The 12451-nt window shown below is 37.6% G+C and overlaps 1 protein-coding gene across 2 annotated transcripts in view; it reads right to left on the bottom strand.

Moving 5' to 3' along the window:
* Positions 1-12451, bottom strand: part of trip4 (thyroid hormone receptor interactor 4) — an 87007-nt gene that overhangs the window by 40173 nt on the left and 34383 nt on the right. The window lies entirely within an intron of this gene.

Here is a 12451-nt window from a genome sequence, read left to right as displayed (position 1 = left end):
AAAATATCTGTGTAAAAACTGGGTCCTTAAAGGGATAGTTCACCCAAAAATGAACATTTGATGTTTATCTGCTTACCCCCAGGGCATCCAAGATGTAGGTGACTTTGTTTCTTCAGTAGAACACAAATGATGATGTCCAACTGCCTTGAGAATACGGTTGGTGAGGTCTGAAAACGCGCTCTGATGCCGGAAGTGATCTCTCACGTGTATATGTCAATGAGTACGAGCGATCACTTCCGTTGTCAGAGCGCATTCAGAACTCACACACCGGACATAGTATTGGACATAGTGGTGTATTAGAGGTAAAAAAAAAAAATTATATAAATACCATTCAGTTTCTCGCACAAACCGATTGTTTCGTGTCTCAGGACATCAATGTGTCGTCACGAGCCGCAGGGTTTAATTTGGATTTGTCTGTGCATGTTTTATAGATGGAATTCCCATTGACATGCATTATATGACTGACAGACCGCAACGGTTGGAGTTAAAAATGATCATTGGTGTTCTACTGAAGAAACAAAGTCACCTACATCTTGGATAACCCTGGAGGTAAGCAGACAAACATCAAATTTTCATTTTTGGGTGAACTATCCCTTAAGGCAAAAACAGCTAAGAACCACTGGGTAAAACAAACAGACAGGCAGGCAGACAGACAGACAGCCATTATACATATTACAGAAAAATAATACTTGGAATAAATGAACACATAAAACTGTACAGCTACAACATCAGAAGCAGCCGTAAATGGTGTGAAAAACAGAAAACAGTGCCAGTGATCATAAATAATTGTCAGTGTTACAGCTGCAAAATTTCCATCTAGACTCACAAGGTCAAAAAAACTGAAGTTTTATTTTAAAATACAATAAATGTGGATACACTGAGTGGGTAACTAGTTTCTAAAGTAGCAAAAGCTGTTTGTTTAACTAAATCTCTAATTAGTGAGCCTACAGAGTTGCTATTTTTGTAGCTTCTCAGTAGCAAAGCTATTTTATTGATTAGTGCAACTGTCTCACATTATAATTTAATGTTGTGCCTCTTTTGGAGATTTCTTTGTTTGCTAAATAATGTATTGAAACTAATTAGAACACACAGGACCGGCAGACTATTTTAAATATTTACTATTTATAAAACAATTATGAAGCTTTAATGTAACAAGCTATTTCACCATATAGCTAGGGGTGCAACTAGCTGCTTTCTCTGATGTTTCACCATAGTTTAGCTTTTCTGTAAAGTCGGTAGTTTAGATTGCTACATTGTTTTGTTCCCAAATGCAGCAAATACAGCAGAACTATAAATCAGCCTAATGGCTTAACATGAAACCAAAATTATTTATACATTTAATTTAAAGGTCCCGTTCTTCGTGATCCCATGTTTCAAACTTTAGTTAGTGTGTAATGTTGTTGTTAGAGTATAAATAAAATCTGTAAAAATTTTTAAAGCTCAAAGTTCAATGCCAAGCGAGATATTTTATTTAACAGAAGTCGCCTAATCGAACGGCCAGTTTGGACTACATCCCTCTACTTCCTTCTTTAATGACGTCACTAAAACAGTTTTTTGACTAACCTCCGCCCACAGGAATACACAAGAGTTGCGTTTGTAGAGTTTTTGTCGCCATGTCGTCGAAACGCTGTTATTTTCATCCCGAGTCCAATCACCGGGTCTGATTCCGGCTCAATTGTGGGTAAAATTAAAGACAGTTTACAATAACACTGGCGCGTGCATCCAGTTATGGTAGAGGCGTGACCTTTCCGGGCAGGTTCGCTAGCTGCTGCAATCACAACACAGGAACCGCTGGCACAATCAGAATCGTTACGTATTTCTGAAGGAGGGACTTCAAGAACAAGGAAGTCATCAGCCCGTTTTATGAATGGAAACAGCGGTAAAGATAGTAAATTATGTGAAAAATACTGTGTTTTTTTATACGCGAAACATAACACATTATATTGAATAAAACACAATCAAAGCTTCAAAAAAACACGAAAAATGGGACCTTTAACACTTCTGAAAGAAACAATATTCAACGAAGGAAAGAAATATAGTGGGACTTGATTTTTATCTATGTGGAAGTGATTGAATTGTGAAAACAGGGTTCCAGAAGAAAGCAGGGCAGGAATGAGAATTGGCCAATTTGAATCTAAATAGTTTCCTATTAGAATAAGTATCTGTATGGCTATTAGTTAACATTATCCAATAGTCTGCATGGCCTAAATAACATACATATATTGCCTTTATATTGGCCATCGGTGACCCTGCTGTATATTGGTATCAACCATCAAAAAAATCCACATCGTTCAACCAATAGTCAATGAAAAATTTGGGAAAGAAATCAGATATGTGTCAATATATTATATAGTATATAATATCTGTGCAATTGGTCTTAAAGTGACAGCAGCCTAATATACCAACTGCTGTCTATCTATATCTTTTTTTTGTCCTATATTGTTTGCTTCTTTTGTTATTTGTTCTTATTTATAATAAAATAAATAAAAATAACTATATTGCAATACATATCATTATCGTGAAATAAAACTAATCAATATTGCGAAAATACGATTTTGGCAAATTGCTCACCCTACAGAAAGTAATTTCAAATGCAGAGCAATTATAGAGTGATTATATTGCTGTCTATGGACGAGTCATATACATCTCGGATTTCATCAAAACTATCTTAATTTGTGTTCCGAAGATGAACGACGGTTTTATGGGTGTGGAACGACATGAGGGTGAGTAATAAATGACAGAATTTTCATTTTTGGGTGAACTAACCCTTTAAGAAAGTAAATAGCTTCAATTTTGATTTCATGCTGAAAAGTCTCACAAAAACATATTTTTAAAAGAATTTTAATGGAAGATATAACTGCAGAGTTCAAAGATTAAGAGTGTGGGCTTATTTAAAAGGATGACAGATTGCATGATGGGCCAGTGGGAGGATTACTGAACAAAAGACTACAGCACTATTCCTTAATAGCTTCCTTGAATGCATTGCCTCAGTCTTCTTATTTGTTAGACAACCTTCATAAAGCCTCTATATGTATCTCAAATTAAACTGTGAATAAAAGCAAGAGAAGAGGGACTTTGTTTGATATAAAGGAACTAATCTCAAATTCAAGCCAACGGCTTTAACAAAAAAAAAGCCTATATACACACAATGGAGGGGATATATATGGCTAATGTTCAGAATCTAATCTTGATCAAAGAATGAACTCAAAAATGTTTCCCTTTCATCCTTCCATGGCTAATTAGGATTTAATGCTGCTGAACTGCACTGGCCAGTTCTCCCCTCCCCCGCGTGACAGTTTCAATACCTGACTAATTGAAAAGGCATGTCAAATCCATATCCATCTACGGAATAAGGGCTTACATTCAAAAGCTCCAGTCGTATCGCTGAGATAAGATACAATCTGAACATCGGTCATTAAAGTAATATTGTGGATTAAATATAACTTAAGTTATATTGAAGGCATATGTAGCATGCTTCCCATTTTATACAGAAAATAATGTTAGACTGTTTGTTCATCAGTTTGTAAGGAAGATTAGAAAATGCACATTTCCATTTTGGAAGTATAGGTTTCAAAGCAGAAATGTGAAGTGTGTATTTTTAGACTGTTTTAGGTGGATGAACTTAATGTAAACTTCTGAGCCAAGTATGAGTTTGTGGCAGGATTATTTGCATAAATTTGGCAAATGGTGACAGTGATGGGGAAACTTGTTTGGATTGGAAACAGTCATTATATTTGCAATTACAAAATGACATATAGCAGATTTCAAGGAACAGTTAACCCAAAAATGACAATTCAGTGATCATTCACCAACCTTCACCAGTTCATATAAGTCAATATTAGCCTTCTGCTGCTTTATGATACCTTTGTGTCAGGAACAGAATGAAATTTAAAGATATTCACTGAAAATCTCTACATCCACCCCTGCTTTCCTTGGAGAACTCATGACATAGCTTCAGAGTCAATTGAGGAATCGTAATTGAATTGGTTAATCTGGTTCATGAAACCAGCATGAATGATTCATTCACAAATCTGACAGATCTGTTACTCTGGTTTCTCAACTCACTGACTAGATGAGTGTCAGTGAGGCAGAGGCAGTGATAAACAGCTCACCGGATAGGACAATTGTCAGAGAAAAATGACATAAATTCTGTTCTGTTTATCACACAAAGCAACTGTAGCTTCAGAAGACTTGGAACATAGTGCATAAGTCATGTCGGCTACTATCATGATACTTTTATAATGCTTTTTCCCCTTTTTTGAAGCCAGAAAGCTCCAATCCCCATTCATTGCTATTGTGTGAAAAAGAGTGACTAGTAGAATCTTCAAAACTTCTTTTGTGTATCATGAAAGAAAAGCTGCATTTCCACTGTCGGGCCAAAGGTGATAGTGCGTGCCAAGGTCAGTCGCATTCCACTGTCACTTCCGGGGTTTGGACGGGCCTCCTCTGGGCCAATGGCCAGGGTTTTTGGGCCCGCCGAATACCTTGGTCCAAAGCAGGCAGCTGAGGCTTGAGGAAGTGGTTACGAACAAAGGTGGAGTTTATCTGAGTCTGGAGAAGGCAGCGCCGTGGCCTTATGATTTCATATACCAGCTAACATCAGCCTTAAAGACTTTTAAAATCATTTTAGCTAAAAACTCGTTTTCAGACAGCAGCAAGTGTTTGAAATAACTTCTGTTTGTGATCCAATGTGGATTCTGATCACTGGTATAAGGCAGAAATATTTATTTGTAATGCAAAAGGCTATGTGCGCTAACCATAACCATAGTAAACATGGTAAATATGACGGCTTGAAACAGAAATCAGACAAATCATATAGGCTATCACAATCGTGTATTTATTTTATCCGTCAGTATGTCTTGTCTCTTTATACACTGTAAAAAGTAATACGCTCTATCTACTCAATAAAATTGCGGCAAAAGATTACAAACAATATTATTAATTAAATTAATGAATTAACCCTCTACAGCACAGCATTGGCACACCTCAGGCAACGGAAAGTTTTTTTAAGCCCTATGTTTTGTACATTTTTCTTTAAATGATTACAACCAATTAGAAAGGTCAAGAAAGTATCAAAGAACAGTCCAGTAAGGTGTGGGACTCACTATCAAGCACCATTTAAAGGTGGGACTTCCTGTTCTGACACATGGTCACAGGAGCACATGGTGTGAGAAGGCGGCAAGATTATTTGCTTTAGTAATCTTATTTAACTGTACATAAAAAATATGTGTGTGTGTGTGTGTGTGTGTGTGTGTGTGTGTGTGTGTGTGTGTGAAGGTATAGAAAAGCCTTTTGTCAGGTTTTATTAAGTTTTTTTTTTATTTTGCATGTTCAGAAATTCAGTTTCTCTTTTTGTTGCCTCAACGTTGTGCAATAAGGGGTACTTTTCGAGGATGTTTTGGACAATACCTCACATTGGCCATAATGTATTATAAGAAGGGAAGATGCAGGGTTCCTGGGTGTGCAGGAACACCCAAAGTGATGTGCAAAAGTGATGTGCATACACCACTATTTCACAGCAGAGAAGAACTGCTTTTTGAAGTTTCGTACGGAGTGAAATCTATCACATGAAGTACATTATATGGCACAGCACACTACATGATACAGACCTATGCATGTATCAAATTCAATATATCCATGTCTTTCAAGAGTTTTTTCCTCTTTACTTAAAGTCCCTGTAAAGTCATTTTAAAGTATGTGTTTTGAGTTTGTCACACCACAGAAAAATGTGTTATTAACCACCCAGCCAAATTTGAATGATTAAAAAAATCTGCAAGTAAATAAAATAAGTTATCAAAATCTCGAAAAAATAGGCAGCGCTCTCTGCTCTCAAACGCTGGGGGCGTGTCCGCTGTCGGTGCTGAAACCACACCCACTCGCGAGAGCTGCAGCCTCAACTTACTTGTCTAATGAGTCAAACATACTGATGCATATAAACAAAAGAATCACGTTAGAGGGTTGCACATTTTAGTAGAGTTACTGTGGACTACACTCATTGGTGGGCACGAACTGCCGAACTGTTGTCGAGTCGACAAATGACGGTGCCACGAGATGGGAGGATGAAGGCCGGGACGGGAGAGACTCTGTCCGGCCCCATATATCATCGGTTATCGTCGGGACAGGTAAGAAGGCCGAGGCGGGAGGGGGGCCGAGGTCTGTTCAGTCACATTCACCAAAAACAGCGGATTATCTGTGAATCCCAGCTGTCTGATGAAAGTTTTTAAATAAGGAGACCGAGCATATTGTATATTTTAACAACCATGTAATATGCATTTGCGTGACGAAGGCATTACTAGCTAAATGTGCAAAGGGCTGTATGACTGTAATGACACTCGAGAATGAGCGAATGAACCGCTGTACAGTTAGAGGCGGCGCCACACTCGGTGCGTCATCGACAGTTATGTAGTGTTAGGGGAGGGGCTATGATCGGGGGACGATGTGCGTCATTAGACCCCCGTTTTAGCTCCGCCCAAAATATCCTGAGCAGAGACTTGGTGAAAAACTGTTTAACGCTCTAACTTCACAATTAAGCATTACACAATTCACAGACTTTGTAATGTGTTTCAGCAATACATTTGTAACATTTATAAAGTGTTTAGAAAGAATTCTCAGAATTGACTTTACAGAGACTTTAATGATTTCTTGATTTTTAAAAAAAATAAATAAATAAACTTGATTCTGATGATAATTTTCTCTATGATTCTGTACCATTGTCGCACAACGTTGCCCTGAAGCAACGAAAAAATATTTTGGGGTTGGGGGAGGGTGGGGGGCAAACATTTATTTATTTATTTTTTATTCAATAAAACGTTCTAAAAATGAACCAAAAAAATGATGTGGAATATTTTTTTTTCATGTGCCATCAACATGTGTGCAGTGGAGGGTTAAGGAATTATTTTGATTAATTCTAACTCAGTTCTATTTGTTGAATTTAATTAATACTATTGCTTGTAATCTGTTGCCAAAATTTTATGGAGTAGATTACTTTTTACAGTGTACCAGACCATATGTCATAAAATAAAGCTTCCTCTGTTTCTCTGACTGAAAATATAACTGTATCGGGACGGTCACTGGAGAGAGTGCTAAAGCTCCTCAGGTCGTATTTTTGGTGGAAAATATGTAGAAATGATCATTCTTTCTAAATGTGATGTGACTACAAATAAACAGAAACAGTGAATAAGTACGCGTGTCCTCTTTCTTTTGTGAAATCCCACTTTATTTCTGTTACTAATATGCAATCTTGACAAATTAATTCATTATGATCAATGTTTCTCACTTATTATTGTAAAACTGTGGTAAAAAATGCCAAAAAATGGCTGTTTTTATCATGTTCGTTTTGCAATCTCGCTAGTTTCCAGTGATTTCTTTCTGATTAGTTTTCTGATAAAACTGTGTGACGTTGTTCCAGAGAGGCGGGTTATGGGCGGGTTTTAGCGAAGTGCTGTGGAGCTTCTGGCCTGACAGTGGAAACGATCGTGGTTTTTAGCCCAGCCCGGCCCGTTGAAAGCCCTGGCTCGCACAGGCCCGACAGTGGGAAAGAGGCTAAAGAAAGTCACACAAGTTTGAAGCGACACAAAGGAGAATAAGCAATGACAGAATTTTCATTTTGGTGACTTATTGATTATAGTATTATTGTTATTTATTCAAAACAATGTGATAGTAGCATATTTTATGCTTTTTGGTTCTGGATGATTGGCTGCTAAGCTTCCACTGTAAGCATTACTGCACACAAATTTTCTCTTTGTTTTTAAAGGGTTAGTTCACCCAAAAATGAAATTTCTGTCATTAAAGGGTTAGTTCACCCAAAAATGAAAATTATGTCATTAATGACTCACCCTCATGTCGTTCCAGTTTAAGATATTTTAGATTTAGTCCGAGAGCTTTCTGTCCCTCCATTGAAAGTGTATGTACGGTAGACTGTCCATGTCCAGAAAGGTAATAAAAACATCATCAAAATAGTCCATGTGACATCAGTGGGTTAGTTAGAATTTTTTGAAGCTTTGAAAATACATTTTGGTCCAAAAATAACAAAAACTATGACTTTATTCAGCATTGTCTTCTCTTCCGGAATCCTTTCCATTGAATTGATTCCATTGAATTGATTCCATTGAATCCTTTCATCTGTCGGCGTTGGTAATGCACTTTTACGTCACCGTGGTTGTTTTTGCTGATTAGGACATCCGCGACATTTTGAAGCATCGAAAATACATTTTGGTCCAAAAATAACAAAAACTACAACTTTATTCAGCATTGTATTCTCTTCCGGAATCCTTTCCATTGAATTGATTCCATTGAATTGATTCCATTGAATCCTTTCATCTGTCGGCGTTGGTAATGCACTTTTATGTCACCGTGGTTGTTTTTGCCGATTAGGACATCCGCGACATTTTGAAGCATCGAAAATACATTTTGGTCCAAAAATAACAAAAACTATGACTTTATTCAGCATTGTATTCTCTTCCGGGTCTGTTGTCAATCCGGGTTCACGACTCCGCAGTGACGCTGCTGATGTAAGACGCTGCTGACGTGTTATCCGGTGCGCCCGAGCTTCGTTTACAGTCTGAGGGAGACGCACGCTGTATTCAAGCTATTCTACATTGTTTGTATTTTGATATTGCTATATTTTTTTTTAAATGGTGCGTAAGTGTGCATGTCGCGAATGTCCTAATCGGCAAAAAACAATGACGTAAAAGTGCATTACCAACGCCGACAGATGAAAGGATTCAATGCAATCAATTCAATGGAAAGGATTCCGGAAGAGAATACAATGCTGAATAAAGTCGTAGTTTTTGTTATTTTTGGACCAAAATGTATTTTCGATGCTTCAAAAAATTCTAACTGACCCACTGATGTCACATGGACTACTTTGATGATGTTTTTATTACCTTTCTGGACATGGACAGTATACCGTACAAACACTTTCAATGGAGGGACAGAAAGCTCTCGGACTAAATCTAAAATATCTTAAACTGTGTTCCGAAGATGAACGGAGGTCTTACGGGCTTGGAACGACATGAGGGCGAGTCATTAATGACATCATTTTCATTTTTGGGTAAACTAACCCTTTAAGTATTCACCCTTATGTCGTTCCACACCCATAAGACCTTCGTTCATCTTCAGAACATAAATTAATATATTTCTGATTAAATCCAAGGGTATCTGATCCACACATAGGCAGCAACGTCACTGCACATTTTGACGTCCAGAAAGGTAGTTAAAAATGTAGTTAAAATAGTCAATGTGACTACAGTGGTTCAAGCTTAATGTTATGAAGCGACGAGAATCGTTTTTGCGCACAAAAAAAAAAAAATAATTAAATCGGCGTTTGGACATAAACACAGAAGTCTGCACTGAATTTACTACATATGACAATGGTTCAAATTGTTAAAGTCGTTATTTTTGTTTTGGTTTTGCGCACAAAAAGTATTCTCGTCGCTTCATAACATTAAGGTTGAACCACTGTAGTAACATGGACTATTTTAACCATGTTTTCAACTACCTTTCTGGACGTTAAAAGGTGCAATGATGTTTCTGCCGATGTGTGGATCAGATACCCTCGGATTTCATCCAAAATATCTTAATTTGTGTTCCGAAGATGAACAAAGGTCTTACAGGTGTGGAACGACATGAGGGTGAGAAATTAATGAGAAATTTCATTTTTGGTGAACTAACGCTTTAAATATTGAGGAATGAGTCAATATTACCTTCTTGCGGTAACTGACAGAAATCTTCACCGAAAAGCATTTCAGACAACTCACACCATCTCCGCATGTATTCCAAAACACTACACTAGAAGAGTGCAAAATGTGTGCGCAGCCACAACTATCTGCTGACATGGTGCCAGATAAGTGGAAAGACGTTATTTTTTCCTCTAGGCTGGGATTCTGCCAGTGTGTTCCAGCTATAAGCACTGTGATGAGAGATTCATATTGTCCAGTGCAGAGGAGGGCAGCAAAGGGTGAGCAGCCCTCGCCAGAGAACATTATAAGATTAGTGAACAGACAGAGCACACCATAGCTTATAAGCCTCCCCATGTCCCCAAACAAAGACAGCCTGGTGCTTTAACTAGCCAATGGAGCAATGAATCTGAGACTGGCTGTCTGCTCACCACTGCAGAGAAACAGCCTTTCAGCTGATGTCCGCAATTAGATGACAGAGGCAGGCAATCTCCTGCACTGTGGCGCAGTGGTAATAGGGCCGGGCCGCTTGGCTGCACTCAATCTCGGCCAAATAGAAAGGCTTCATTGGCACAGACGCCCTGATACAGGAGAAGCACTAAGGAAGAGGTCCTTCAAACAGAAAGGGAATTGGAGAAAAAGGCAGGCTGTCAGGATCACTGCTTTCATGCTCTATTTCAGCATTTTCAGTTGTACTTCACTAGCATAAGACCAACCCTCAATGGAACATAAAAAGCTCAGCAGCCTTTTCAAAAAAACAAAACAAGGAAAAAAAAGCCTGTAAACCCCTGCAAGCCAAAGACCATCTGGGAGCTGTAGTGAGAAATGCCTGAGCAGCATTCCAGCTTCATGACGGCTAACAGTGAATAAACCATGAAAAGATGAGAAGAATGAACAGCCTTCTGAGCTCTTGCTGCCATTAAAGGCCGATTAGTTGGCTGATATCGTCATCCACCGATAAATATGCCCATTTGACCAATTAATCGAAGTGTTAGCTCTCCTATGTCAATACTGACAGCTTCTCAACTGGATTCCACAGTGAAAAAGTGCAGAGCAATAGTAAATCTGACTGCACCTTTTACATAATTTATAATCCATCATTTGTAATCAAGCACTGAATAGAAGTCACATTAACCCTTTAAGACCTGAAGGCATTTTTAGAGTTGTTTTTTTTTTCTGAGTGACATACACAAAAGTAAAGACTCATAACTCCAAAACTTTAGCAAGGAGAGTCAAAAGGTAGGTATCGTTTGATAAAACACTTTTTAAAATATAAAATATAAATTACATAACACTTGGACATTCTCATGCTGAGAAACTGCTGATAAAAGACAAAATATACATATAATTTTAAATGATAATTTTACACATCTTTCTTATTTGACATGCAAAAATCAAGAAGGAAATAAGGTAGGAGGAAAATTCTTGATGTAGGAGGAAAGTTTTTGGTGAAGCTCTCCTACATGTGAGCTGCATCTGGATCAAATTTTGTGGTGATAGCATAAAGTAATCAAAAGTTACACCATTTAGAACCAAGGAAGCCTTTCTGTTTAGTCCTTGACACCCCCCTAATGGCGATTTTTAGAATCGTTCCTCCATGAGGAATATCTCGTGATCAACGAGATTATTTTAATCGCGAGAATGTGCCTTAAATAATGCTGTGCCATTTTCTACATTTTCTATCTGTGCATGTTTCATGAAGTTATAAGCGAAAATGCCACTTGAAATCTACATATTTGTTTTTTGTTAGCGCCAGTGTAGTTTTATGTGTCGTAAAACTATAATATCTCGTGATTGATGTAAAGGATTGGCCTCCTTTTAATTGTGAGAATCTGCTGTAAATAAAGATGTGCCATTTTCCACAATCAGAGCATTTTTCATGAAGTTACGTGAAGTTAAACGTGACAAATGCCGCATCCGTATATTATTTACATATGGGTCTTGCGGGGCTTCACGTACAAAGACTTACTCAATTTTAGTCAAAGCCCAAAACAATTATGCTTGTTGTAATTTACTCCATGGGACCTTTCAAAAGGCATATGACACATGACTATCTGAGCTGTATGATATTTTTGACACATGCAGTATATAGTATAAAAAAGTATTTCATAAATTATGAGAATTTTTTTTTCTATTTATCAGCAAATAACAGCACTACTTAGGTTAGTTAAATTGAATTGGCTACATGCATTGTAAAGATCAGACTCTAAGCTTTCAAATGACACCTATTTTGTGTTGATCAAGGCAGTAGTTTTGAAAATTATGATTATTTTTTCATTACTAGGTGGCGCCCGTGGGCGGTACACTCCGGTTTATAGGGACTTCTCAGCACTCTTTAAGAGTTGAACAAAATGGTTAGATGCATTAAAAAGCCATTTCTAAGCTTTAAAATTATACCTACTTTGTGTTATTCCATGTTGGAAAACAAGCATGGATGGTTCCGGAAGCACTGGATAACAAATTGCATCCCGGAAAGATAAGAGACATGTTTTTAGCCAAGTATGTTACATCACTCCGTGAGTAATATCTCGCGATTGATGCAATGGATTATATTGATTTTGGGCTTTTTTTAATCGTGAGAATCTGCTGTAAATAATGTGCCATTTTTCATGAAACTATGAGCAAAAACGCCACGTAAAATCTACATATTTATTTTCATTTAGCGCCAATGCACTGTTTTTGTTGTAAAGGCATATTACACAATTTGTGCAGACTCATTAGAGGGTGAAAACAATGCAACAGAAGCATGTTGGAGGCTTGATCTGAACATGTAA

Source organism: Megalobrama amblycephala, linkage group LG3, assembly GCF_018812025.1.
Source record: "Megalobrama amblycephala isolate DHTTF-2021 linkage group LG3, ASM1881202v1, whole genome shotgun sequence".
Classification (NCBI taxonomy): Eukaryota; Metazoa; Chordata; class Actinopteri; order Cypriniformes; family Xenocyprididae; genus Megalobrama; species Megalobrama amblycephala.
The sequence above is the reverse complement of the archived record's forward strand: the minus strand, read 5'-3'. Positions and strand labels throughout refer to the sequence as shown.